At 31.8% G+C, this 13968-nt stretch overlaps 1 protein-coding gene across 2 annotated transcripts in view; it reads left to right on the top strand.

The window, feature by feature from the left end:
* Window positions 1–13968, top strand: part of LOC138706705 (transmembrane protein 164) — a 136413-nt gene that overhangs the window by 84033 nt on the left and 38412 nt on the right. The window lies entirely within an intron of this gene.

The following is a 13968-nucleotide window of genomic DNA, read 5'->3' as shown; positions in this document are numbered from 1 at the left end:
ATATTCTATTCTTGTCTTATTTTCTTCTCACGTTCTACTCTCATCTATTCTCTTCTTATACTCTGTTCTTGTCTCATTTTCTTCTCACATTCTATTCTTATCTTATACTCTTCTCATATTCTGTTCTTATCTCATTTTCTTCTCACATTCTATTCTTATCCCAATCTATTCTCATATTCTGTTCTTATCTCATTTTCTTCTTACATTCTATTCTTATCCCATTCTCTTCTCATACTCTGTTCTTGTCTCATTTTCTTCTCACATTCTATTCTTATCGCATTCTCTTCTCACATTCTATTCTTACCTCATTCTCTTCTCATATTCTGTTGTCCCATTTTCTTCTCACATTCTATTCTTATCCGAGTCTCTTCTCATATTCTGTTATCTAATTTTCTTCTCACATTCTATTCTTATCCCATTCTCTCCTCATATTCTGTTCTTGTTCCATTTTCTTCTCACATTCTATTCTTATCCCAGTCTCTTATATTCTGTTATCTCATTTTCTTCTCACATTCTGTTCTTATCTCATTCTCTTCTCATATTCTGTTCTTCTCCCATTTTCTTCTCACATTCTATTCTTATCTCATTCTCTCATATTCTGTTATTATCTCATTTTCTTCTCACATTCTATTCTTATCCCATTCTCTTCTCATATTCTGTTCTTATTTTCTTCTCACATTCTATTATCTCATCCTCTCCTCATAGTCTGTTCTTGTCTCATTTTCTTCTCACATTCTATTCTTATCCCATTCTCTTCTCATATTCTGTTCTTATCTCATTTTCTTCTCACATTCTATTCTTAGCCCATCCTCTTCTCATATTCTGTTCTTATTTAATTTTCTTCTCACATTCTGTTCTTATCTCATTCTCTCCTATTCTGTTCTTATCTCATTTTCTTCTCACATTCTATTCTTATCTCATTCTCTTATATTCTGTTCTTATCTTATTTCCTTCTCACATTCTATTCTTATCCCATTCTCTTCTCATATTCTGTTCTTATCTCATTTTCTTCTCACATTCTATTCTTATCTCATTCTCTCCTCATATTTTGTTCTTATCTCACTTTCTTCTCACGTTCTATTCTTACTCATTCTCCTTTATTGTTCTATTCCCATCTCGGTCTCTGCTCTCGTTTTGTTTTATTGTTTCATTCTTATCTCGCTCTTCTCTCGTCCCATCTTATCTCGTCCTCTTCTGTCATTCTGCTGTTCTCTCGTTATCTTCTCTTGTTCTTTTCCCTTATTATCTTCTGTCATTCTCATTATTTTTCTGCCTTTTCCTGTCCCTCTCTCTTCGGGAAAGTCCTAGATAATGAAATGAATCGCAAAAAAAATAAACTAGATTCACCATTAACTCCTTAACATTCAATGCAGTACAATTTATGTGCAAAATATTCAAGTGATGACCTGCTGCCTACTGTAGATGTATATTGCAATACCTATGCATTTTTATATTTTATTTAGTTCTAGTTCTATTTTTAACAATATAGTGGTTAAATAGTGTAACTTGATGTGGTTATAGCGGCTATTATTATCCACTTGGCTAATATGAAAGGATTTCCTCTTTTCCAAGCAAGTAGAGAAAAAAATTTACCTGTTACTTGAACAAACTTGCATTAGTTACTTGAACATTTACAGCTATAAGAAAGTTGTTACACTTTTTTAATGTTAATGGTAAGACCAGTTATTGATATGACTACATTGCTAATGGTAGATACAAGTTTGAAGCAACGAGTCAGACCATTTCTTGTCAACACGCTCAATCACACAAAGGATATTACTTTTCTGTTATCCCGTACGAACAATTCTTTTCTGAATAATAAGTTATATTTGTGTTGTGGTAAGCGCAGATATTGAATATTTAATTGGAAGACATTAATGTCAGAATCAATACAGAATAGAATAACAATTTTCAGTAGCTTTATTCTATAAGACTAATACTTTAAGATGGGATGAGGAGAAGGATTTTATGAGTACTGTACATTCATAAACATGTATTGCATATGTTACAGACTTACATACAAATTTAGTGTACCTCATTTAACCATTTCTTGTAGTTTCATATTACTTCTAGGAATACTTTAAAATTTATGCTCAAATCCAGTGCCATGAAAGTATGAAATGAAGGTCTTACGGTAGTAATGTAGATTATATACTAGAATGTTTTACCTCTGAAGTAAATAAATAAATAAATCATTATGCATACATTGTTATATTTTTATTGCTTTAAAGTACAACTCCTTGTTTTATTTCATGTCGTGAAAATTATAATGCTATACAATCTTCTAATCTCCTCCTCATACATTTTAAGGTAAGAACTTGAATGATATTTAATAAAACCATACACAATGCACCAATAGCCATTGATATAAACTATGGTGATTCAACTAACATTCATTTTTCTAAACAAAACAAAAAATAAGTAAGGTATATGATGGGTGATGGGGAGGAGGAAACAAGAAACAAGCGATTTTATGGTATAGGCCTACTGCACATTCGATACGTGGTAACTGGGACTACAGAACTGTCCATCACAAAAAATTTAGAGTGAAAATGTCCGTATAAGGTAATTTTAAAAATATGGTACACTGGTTAATCCTTTCTGATCTGAATTCTTTTTCTGGATGAAACAATAATTTTTTCTTTGTATCCATCTTGTATTTTGACCTAAGATCGTGGAGAAACAAAAAAACAAAGCAATCCTCTTCCTAATAACAGCTGGCCAAGGAAGTGGCGAGTGCTGCACTTTGTCGATAAAGAACGAAACTTCTGAGAATACCAAATGGAATCATCAGGCAAATCATATGAGTCAGAGATTGCAGAAATGTTAGTCATTCCAAATGGAGTCATTCGAGTGGAAAGGGTTAAAAACCAGAAATGTTCAGGTATAAAAACTTGTTTTTCTCGTTAATGATGTTTTGTGACATTCCCTGTTTTCTTCTGACACCCTTCATATATTCTGCTGTTACTGAATTTTAACATTTTGACTAGATGAACACTACTATTACAGTTTCGGTTATTGCATTAACATTATCACTATCTTTTTCTTCTTATATTCTTTGTAACCATATTTTTGTGGTGTTTGGTTAGAACATAACTCCAAAATGGCCATTTCCTGCTACCTACACTTACCGGCAAGCTATTGAGAAGCTATAGAAAAGCATGAGCATATAATTAAACAATCTATGATATTTTGATTCACATTTGTATGTACTCTAGAATTATGGTTTTTAAAGGAAAATTGAAAATAAAAATGCTTGTATCTTATAACAGCTTTTCGGAGTTACCATGTTCTGACAAAACACCACAGATGTGTTGTCACCATCACATGAAGAAGTTGGAATACAAAGAGCTTATGCTGTCATATTGTATAACAGAATACCGGTAATTTACATCTATTTTTTGGTTTAATTAATAGTTTTTAATGAGTTAATACGATTTATGCTGTAAATAAAAGGTGAGTTAATTAAAAATATGTTCCAGCAACTGGGACAGCGAAAAAAGAAGAAAAGATTAGTGTTTTCCATAATGCTACAGTTTTCAATATTGTTTATCAAGTTTTTCCTTCAGTAAAGACTTGTTTTACGAGGATATCAGACAGGAATTTTTATTTTCTTTTGATTTCGTTAATAGCAAGTACCACAGAAAATGTCCTTACATGATAATTTTTCTTTTTCCTTTTTAAGTACAGTTTTGTATTTAAGACAATTTTCTTTGTACTGACTCAATTTGAATGCCAAACGTTGCATTTCTGTATTAAAATTCAGGAATTTTTTGTGTTATATGTCAAGATTAAACTTTGTTATTGTTTGTGTTGATGCGGTATGGAATGACTTATATTTTAAGATATTGTAATTTTTATTTTTAATCCTTTTGTATATTGTAATGTACTAATGCATTACTTGTCTTAGCTAAATCCTCATATCTTCAAACAGCTGTATAAGAAAATCCTAAACTTGGCGAGAAAGTAGTTTGCCAATTGGGTTATTTTACAAGAATGAAACCTTCAGCGAGTAATAAATACTTTTAAATAAAAATATTCCTTTAATTTTATGCATGTCAAATCATTAACGGTAATTGTTCATTTTGTGCATTATATATTGTGAAATTTTTAGATTTATATTTTTTGCTGACATAAGCTACGTCAGTTCACTACCTCAAATTTAAATTGGCTAAGTGATGAATTTTTTTCAGTTTTAATATGGAAAGTAGCTGCTTCAATTTGTATAGCCATGATTTTTATTCAGTAAGCTGCTGTTGAGATAAATTATGGGAAAGTGTTATCATATTTACATTAATAGGAATAAAACTTCTCAAATTATTATTGATGGAGTCATCTTCTGAATGAATTACTATTTGTCTGAAGTTAAAAAGTAAGCTCTACTTTTATCTAAAATATTGTTTTTCACTATAATGCCTGTATTTCCGTATTTCTTCACTTCACCTCAAAGTTATAATTGTAAGTTGGTAAAACTATTACCAACACATCACAAATCAAAATGCTTTCCTCACAACAAATGAACGTATGTTAATGATGAGTACAAAATCTGAAGCTTAACTAGTCAATTCACTTGTATTCCACCACAAAACAGAGTAAGAAAATGACAAAAAAATTCGATGATTATGGGATATTAAATTTTTCATAGCTTGTAAGTCATAGCCTGCTAGATTCTGTACCCTCCTTTCTTGATTTCACGTTAACCATACATTTTTGTGGGTATATTTGCTATACTATATAAAATTAACGTAACTTCCGTTGAACTTGTGTGGTCTCACATTTTCAGATTTCAGGTACTGTTGGACAGAAGTTAAATTAAAGTAAGGAACGAAACACCATGCATCTCTTCCATTTATTATTAAAATGCAAAAATGTATCTAATGTTGATTCATTTTTGTCACAACTAATTGTTCTCCTAAACATCTTATATTGTGTATTTGCGTATCTATTGAATGAAATATTTGAAACTCAACCCAAACACATTTGCTATGTTTTGTGAGTATTTGAGATTTTGAGGAGTGTAGAGCCACGCACATACTTCAAGTAAAAGAAAAAAACTTAGCACAGATACAGTGAAAATGATGTATAGTGATGTGTTTTATATTATTGTCTGTATCTTTTTACTCCAAATGTAAATGCCATACTTAAAAGATAAGGAGGGGGCACGTATATGTCACAGATCATTTCATTAAATCATTCTTTGCATTTCTTCAACTAATGTTTCATGGATGTTTATAAAGTTAATCACACTAATGTCACGAGTATTAGAACATAAATTTGTTAAAATAAATATGAAAGCTATTAGAAAAAAATCTTTCAGCGTGAACAACTTCCATAAAAACATAATTGATAAAAAAAAATAAAAGCCAAGAGAAGTTACAACAATTTACCAGAGATTACCTGTTTCTTTTCACAATATTGACCTAAGCACCAGCGAATATGGATTATAAAGAATGGACACTGAGCGAATTTTCCTGTGTTTTGTTTCTCTGTGCGCCAGCGTATAGTTCCACTTTCAAGCGCTAGAGGTTAGTGTAATCGAGCATACGCTAAGCTAATAATTGAGAATAGAGTTGAGACACAGGATCCAAACATCGCCTACCTTATTGCATAATCCAGTAACGCTTTGCTTCAAATAAATTAAAGTTAACAGCTTTTCCTTATTTCTCAGTGACAAACTAGTTGTAATAATAATATTTTATATTTCAGATATCATAAATTATATTATAAAATAATATAATACATTATAATATTAAGTATCGAATTCATTTAATATTTGTATATAATATAATATGGGTATATGGTTTTACTTCTCGTAAGAGTTTTGTTTTTCCATTTTCAGCGCTATCAAATAATTACATATTTTAATTGTTGTTGGGGTCAACGTCTCAACTCTCATTATAAAGGAACTGTAGAGTCTAGACATTACAGTTAATGACGGATTTATTATTTTATGGATCCAATTTATTTTATTTGAGTACATAATGTACCTAGATGTATTAATTATATGTGTTATATTTCCGCTGTGTCGACTGCTAGCTGGTGTGATGTCAGCGCAAACTCTAGGGAGAAAGCAGAATCTCACGCTTTAGCTGGCTTGAAAGTCATTGAAATCAGTCCGGCTACATCAAAGGTACCGACGCGAAGTGTCCATTCTTTATAATCCCTATTCGCTGTAAGCACCTTCTGATGATATGATATATTGCTGATTTCTTGTTTTCAAAAGATGTGAAGAAGTACGAGTGTTGTTATTGTTATTTATTATTATTATTATTATTATTATTATTATTATTTACTTATCCGAAGGCAGGTCTCATTGTTATTATTGTTATTATTATTATTATTATTATTATTATTATTATTATTATTATTATTATTATTATTATTATTATTATTATTATTATTTACTTAATTATCCGAAGGCAGGTATTATTATTATTATTATTATTATTATTATTATTATTATTATTATTATTATTATTATTATTATATTTTAATCACTTCAGTTATTGCAGTCTCTGGAATGTTGCTCTTCTCTTGTCGATCAGTACCTATAGTCAAGAACATTTTATAAATTTTGCTGGCTTCATAACCTACATATTTAATAATATTTGATCATATTGTTTGTTTCAGTTACGAAACTGTTTAGTTACGGAATATTTTTTAGCTATTTTAGGTAACTTAAAAGTACTCTCATTCAACTTCCTTTTCATCATTTCCTTTTTGTGAGAAAATGTCGCAGTATAGCTTACAATGATAAATAAACCGCAATGAAATTAGAGAGCGCATTAATATTCTCCTCACCTTTCATACAGTATTGCTAATGCTAGTCGAAATTACAAGTGATCCACATGATATAGCATGCATGTGTGTTATATGAACTGACAAGCTTTTGAAATCTCTGGCTTTGTTTATAGTTTTGAAATATAGAAAGCAACTTACTACATTTTATATTGGCCCCAAGTATTATAATTTAAGTCTTCTGGTAAAATTCATGTTATGGGAATAATAAGTTAATTAAGTAGTAAAATATCGCTGCAGTCAAAAAGTATTGGGAATAAATTTTAATAAGGATAAAAAAAAAGTTTCCTTCCCAGGCAGGATTCGAACCACGAAAGTCTTAGTTGCCAGTCTATAGTGCTCTGGAGTGAACAAGGCTCTGAAATCAGCTACAAGGGTCAGTCCGGTTTTTTTTGCCACTCCTGTACATAATCTGAGTATTTCCGTTGAAAAATAATATTATTTCATTTTACCTTAATCTTTATTGTGCCACAGACGTCTAATGTCGCTTTCAAAACTGGTACAATTGCTCCATTAGGAAGTATTAAGTTTGAAAAAAAAAATGTTCACAAATGCAAACATAGTTACTATGTTGGCAGAAAATAAGCAATAGGATGGATATTTTGCTTTTGGAAGTACTATTTTAAATAAATCTAAATATATACATCTTGATTACACAATTTTTAACACTGTATCACTTCGGAATATGTATGATAAGAACTTTCTTGTGTTAAATTTTAACGTACCTTGTTAACATGTTTCGGCCTATTTTCGGTCATATTCGGAACTGGTCGTTGTTGGTCTTGGCGCCTCTTGTTTCCTGTGTGGGTGCGTTCGTAGTGTAGAGTCAAAGAGTGTATGTGTTTTGAAATTGAGTTGTATGTTGAGAATATCGTTGGTGTGTGTTTTCGTGTGTCTGTATATTTCATATTGTTCTAGTGTGTTGAGTTTCTGGCTGTTTGGTTGGATGTGCAGTATTTCCATGTCTGTGTTGATGTCTCTGTAGGTGTGGTTGGCATTTGTGATGTGTTCTGCATATGTGGAGGTGTTTTGTAATTTTGTTATGGCTGTGATGTGTTCTTTATAACGTGTTTGAAATGATCTGCCTGTCTGTCCTATGTAGAAGTTGTTGCAGGTGTTACATTTGAGTTTGTATACGCCTGTGTGGTTGTATTTGTTTGTTTGTTTGTTTGTTTGTGTTGTTTGTGTGTTGACAACATAATACGTAAGACAAAACAAAACCACAAAAAAAAACAGAAGAATACAACACAAACACAAGAGCACAAAAAATACATCACACTAACATACGAAAACAAAAACACACATAAAATTGCAACCTCATTCAAGACATTAAACTACAACATCGCATACAGAACAAATAACACTCTACAAAAACATCTCAACACACAAACAAACAAATACAACCACACAGGCGTATACAAACTCAAATGTAACACCTGCAACAACTTCTACATAGGACAGACATGCAGATCATTTCAAACACGTTACAGAGAACACATCACAGCCATAACAAAATTACAAAACACCTCTACATATGCAGAACACATCACAAATGCCAACCACACCTACAGAGACATCAACACAGACGTGGAAATACTGCACATCCAACCAAAAAGCCAGAAACTCAACATACTAGAACAATATGAAATATACAGACACACGAAAACACACCCCAACGATATTCTCAACACACAACTCAATTTCAAAACACATAAACTCTTTGACTCTACACTACGAACGCATCCACACAGGAAACAAGAGGCGCCAGTTCCGAAGATGACCGAAAATAGGTCGAAACATGTTAACAAGGTACGTTAAAATTTAACACAAGGAAGTTCTTATCATACATATTCCGAAGTAAATCTAAATCTAACAAATTAGTGCATTGTGTTTTCAAATGTATCAGTCTATAAATCTGTTTTTTCCAGATAACCGACTCATTCATTTCTTTACAAGCTAACAGGGTCAACAGTTCAACAATTTCTTGGTAAAATGCGGGAATAATCGGGTAATTATTGTCAATACTTGCTACATTCTATGTTTCCCATGAGTTGTAACTTGTAACATTTGCCAAAGTAAAGAAAATTAAGAATAGTAAAAAAAAAAAAAAATCCCGATCTGGGAATATTCCCAAAAATCATCTGGGAATACTCTCATATAAATTTCTTTCCGCAGAAATATTCCCTTCCATGTCCCAATACTATTGTGGGCACATTCATATGCTCATGATAAGAATACGTATTTGTGAATTAGCTTATTTTATTATCCTATTGTGCCTTTCTCCCTCCCCCAAGGAAATCATTCTATCTCTGCTTACGATCGTCTGTTAGAATATTTCAACAGTAATTATTTCGGAAACTATTCCAAATAATGTATTTGAATCAATTATTGTTGAAAGGAACTAAGTCCACTTTTTAAATTTTTGAGATAATAGAAAAAAACTTATTTGTGAATAATCTATCGAAGATTAAACCAAAATATATTGTACACATGAAAAATACGTGTACAATATATTTTGGTTTAATCTTCGATAGATTATCCACAAAACAGTTTTTTTCTGTTATCTCAAAACTTTAAAAAGTGGACTTAGTTCCTTTCAACAATAAGCGATTCATTTGTTTATTTACATTCTTTATTGAAAATGTTATATTTAATCATGTAGCAGTTTACAAATAAATACCTTCTGAATTACTGGATATTTATCAGACAGATTGGTGCTAAATATCTTACGTAGGAAGTAATGCGTATTCTTTATGTGTATTTTAAAAATTGACCAAGTGCTAGACCATGGCACAGAGTTGTTATGTGTTTGTATCTTGTTTAACACTAATTATCCATTGTTTATGTGATGTCCATTGTTGTCCTGGACGTTGACTCTACGTTGTGCTGACTCCTGAATTACGGGAACTTAAACTATTAAGGGAACCAGGTAGTGATTAGGGGTCAAAAATCCGATTTTTTATTTTGTGTTTTAAAATAAAGTACAAAACTGCTCTTTAAAACAATATAAATATTGTTGGGGGTATTTCTGCAGATAAGCCTTTTAAATGACCTCTTTAAATTTGGCTGTGCATATAATTCATACATTCTTCTTCTTTTTTATTTCAATACAGTTTTCCATAAGTTGACATTTTTCAAACTTCAGTGCATTTTTCTCTGAAATTACTCAATCAATTTACATGAAATTTTTACACCATTTTCTGCATCCTGTGTTCTACATAGTAGACCTACGGGTTTAAGAATATCACACACATAACAGTAGGAAACAAACATATATGCATTGAAAAAATTGTAAAAAATTTTTAACAAAGTTCAATATTTTTTTCTGTTTCACTAGGGTTGAAATATTTCATTAAACAGTGCTTTAGAATTTACAATACACATTACTAGATAACTTAAAAAAATACAAGGTATATGAGTGAGGATTGTAGCAAGTAATGTGCACCTGAAGAATGAGGTACACTTAGCAAAGTGGGAAAATAGGTTATCAGTTAGGGCCTTTCTTTTGCACTCAGATACGAAACAAATTAGTTGTCTTTTATAACACTGAGTTCAGAATGATTGATTGTATAAGCCTGAAAATTTTTATTCCATTCTGAGCACTGGAAGCCTAGAAATATTCAACTAAACTTTTGTATTTAAATTTTTTAATTGCACAGTATCACTACCCAGTTCCCTTAAACTACCTAGAGTTTAAAATGTTAAAAGGACAGAGAATAATCCTGAAATCGTAAAGTAATATCCCGAAAATAGCAATAAATATGAATCAGGTGGGATAAATGCTAAATCAGTTTTAGACAAAATTTGATACATGACACTGTGGTTAACATGGCTCAACATAGAGTTTATCCATTGTTTCTTGTTGAGTCCCACAAGACAAATGTAAAGTACAATATCAAATATTACGGAATTTTAAGTGCATTTGTGCATAAGAGGAAGTGAGAAAGTGAATCGCATTGTTTCCATCTGTCTATCCGTCCAAATTATTAACTAGCTTCCATATGACAGGTTTTGATTAAATTTTATATACATCTTGAACCCATCAACCAAATTTAAGTTTAACTAAAGAAGTAAAAAAAAATCATCAACTTTTAAATGAAACAATTTTTAATAATATAAATTTAATAGAAGTTAATATAGAAGTCACAACGCAAAGGAGGGTATGAAATCCCTTTTATCTTGAGTATAAACAAATTACAGAATGGCAGATATATAATCCATAATATGTCTGTCGAGGCATTATTAGTAGATCATTGAAACAAAATCACAGTGCAAGAAAGACGCATCATGCTGATTTGCCCAATGTTTAAGCTTCTCTTGGACATCTTCATGAAACTTTAGAATCTGTAAACACTTTCTCAATTTAGGTAAAAGCCCAATGAAGCAAAATTAGGATTACTGTACAGGCGGGATTAAGAAAATATCTCGGTGACATCTATTCAAAAGTTTCTGTAACATGACCAGTATTTCATCAGGCCTTTTGAGACAACAGCCAGGTGATGGCCAATAAGTACAAACACTGAGTAAAGTGAAATCTAGCAAAATCACTTCACGCATATCCCAAAACACGACACTGAGAAATTCTGCTCCATCCAATAGGATGTTAAATGTTGGTTTGTACGTCTGTAAGAGATATGTCTTCGATTGCTCTTCACATTCATTGATTTATCACTATAATTAGGGATTGTTTCAACAGACAAAATAGGATTCAAAAATAGATTAAATGGGCGGAGTTATACAATAAGAGACCAACTGTCAAAAACCTATTTTCGAGATACCGGATACTGACCATTGAAATAAATCTGATTTTTATTAAACATTTTATGCAAGAAGTATTGTAACATTCATACTATTACAAAAAATAGGACAAGTAATACTAAAAAAGGCCAACTGATTTTTATTAACAGACCAGCAATTGATTTAATATTGCAAAGGAAAATAAATAAACGAATTTTATGCAATAAATGAATTTTGCTTATAAATAGCAGCAAAATATACATGTCGCATTCTTGATTTTTTCCGAGTTAAATAATCCAACCAACAACAGATTTGTGCAAATACCGTATCTCAATTTTTTCAAATTGTCTCTTGGTGTATTGTTGCGTAACTCCTTCCAAATATAATATTATCCTATGTCTTTTCCGTGTTATTATTGTAATTTGTTTACTCTCAAAACAAAACAAAAAAATAGAGCATCTTACCTTGTGACATCAATATATGTGTCATCTATCCATATAATAATTATATAAATATACGATATTATTCAAAAGTCGAAGGGTTTTTTTTTTTTAAATCTCTGAAACTTTCTTAAAAATTATTTTATAAAAATAGAAACATTTCATCACAAAAAATGGACTTCAGCATCTACAGTACATAATTTTTATTCATTTAACAGTTCTCCTGTACGTAACAGTTTCTTCTTACAGGTCTCATATTGACGTGAATTTGTCTTTAAAATCAGACCAACACATGGGGTACCAAGATGGAAAAGGTGATGTGATGTTTGCAGGATGATCCATTCCGACACTGTAACGTCGTGCCTAATAACACAATTGAAATAAATGTCTCGTTTGATTGGGTATACGACTAAGATGCGAGCATGATCTTGAGTTGGCGCCGCACATGCGTGAGGCGCAGATTGAGGACCTGCAGCGACTGACGATCATTTTGGGCATGGGCGAAAATTTCCAAACAGTGTATCTCGCGACTGTGATGTGCTAGCTCGCTGGTTTTGGTGCCAGACGAAAGATCTCGTTTAGGTCTGTCGATTTAAGCCAGACGTATTCACATAAAACCTACGGCCGTGTCTTCAACACAGCCACATCCCGATTTTTGTGATGTACAAAAGGAGACCTGTATGACTATAGTTGTTTTGACACACTTTATTGCAAAATGTAACAGAACAAAAATATTTAAGCTGTTCGTGACTAGAACGAAATATGCTTACAAAATTCGAGAGAGTTGTTATGCTTACAAAATTCGAGAGAGTTGTTAAGTTGGGGGTGGGAGGGAAGGAAGAAAATGAAAGAAAAGGAGATGAAGAGGAGAAAAAGTGTAAAAAAAGAAAAGGAATGGAAAGGAAAGGGCATTATGAAAGAAGGTGGCCCCAAATTAGGTGTGTGTGTCGAGAACTCCTTGAGACAAGAAGAAATCTTCACTGGCAACAGGATTCAGTACATTTGATATTGATGTAAAACTGGCAGTTAAACTCTTTAATACGCAGTTTTCGTGTGGATCATAAGTTGTTGATGATGATGATGATGATGATGATGATGATGATGATGATGATGATGATGATGATGATGATGATGAGGAGGAGGAGGTTGTTATCAAAGGTGCTTTAAAGATTAATTTTTAAAATCATTCCAGAGAAATGGCCAGAAATATATGAATATGTTATTGAAAATTTAGAGGAACCTGCTGCTGCTGCTATTTTCATCAAGAGGAAGTAATCACAAATTATTGTTGCTTTCTGTTCTATAAGCTACCAGTACAGCACCAGTTGAAGAATAAAAAGTAAATGTGAAACCATGATATTTACTTTATGTCATCCTTTATCACCACTCCCAATAATCTTAGACAATATTACCATCCCATGGAAGCCTCCAGGCAGACAGTAAAACACTTGGGAGTTATTTAGATTGAAAACTAACTTGAAAATGCCACATCAACACCAAACTTAATCTTGCCTATTCAAGACTCTTGAAACTGTATCCTCTTATTAACAGAAAGTCATCTTTACAAAGTAATATTACAGTTCTATTATACATTTCGTTATTCCGCCCTCTGATCACTTATGCATGTCCAATTTGGAGTAGCGCAGTGCCAAACAAAATTTGAAGAATACAGTCTTTTCAAAACAAAGTACTAAGAACTGCTGTTAATCCACAATGGCATAACTACGGTACATAGAGACCTGGAATTATACACTATACAGGAATTCATCCATAGGAATGCAAAAACATTCTTCTTACACCTTAACAATGTCTCGAGCAGCTCTCTTTTTTCTCAGGAAAAGATCCACTCAACCACAAGAATCAAGAGTCATCTTCCACAGAACTTTCTATTAGATCCTTCAGATTCGTCCACATCTGATGAACACATCATTTTATAAATTTATAAAATTATTGTTTTCAAACATTCTTTTTTCTGTCATATAAATTGGCTGAC

The sequence above is a fragment of the Periplaneta americana genome, chromosome 9, assembly GCF_040183065.1.
Source record: "Periplaneta americana isolate PAMFEO1 chromosome 9, P.americana_PAMFEO1_priV1, whole genome shotgun sequence".
NCBI classification, from domain to species: domain Eukaryota; kingdom Metazoa; phylum Arthropoda; class Insecta; order Blattodea; family Blattidae; genus Periplaneta; species Periplaneta americana.
Note: the sequence above shows the minus strand (reverse complement) of the source record. Positions and strands in the feature narration are given on the sequence as shown.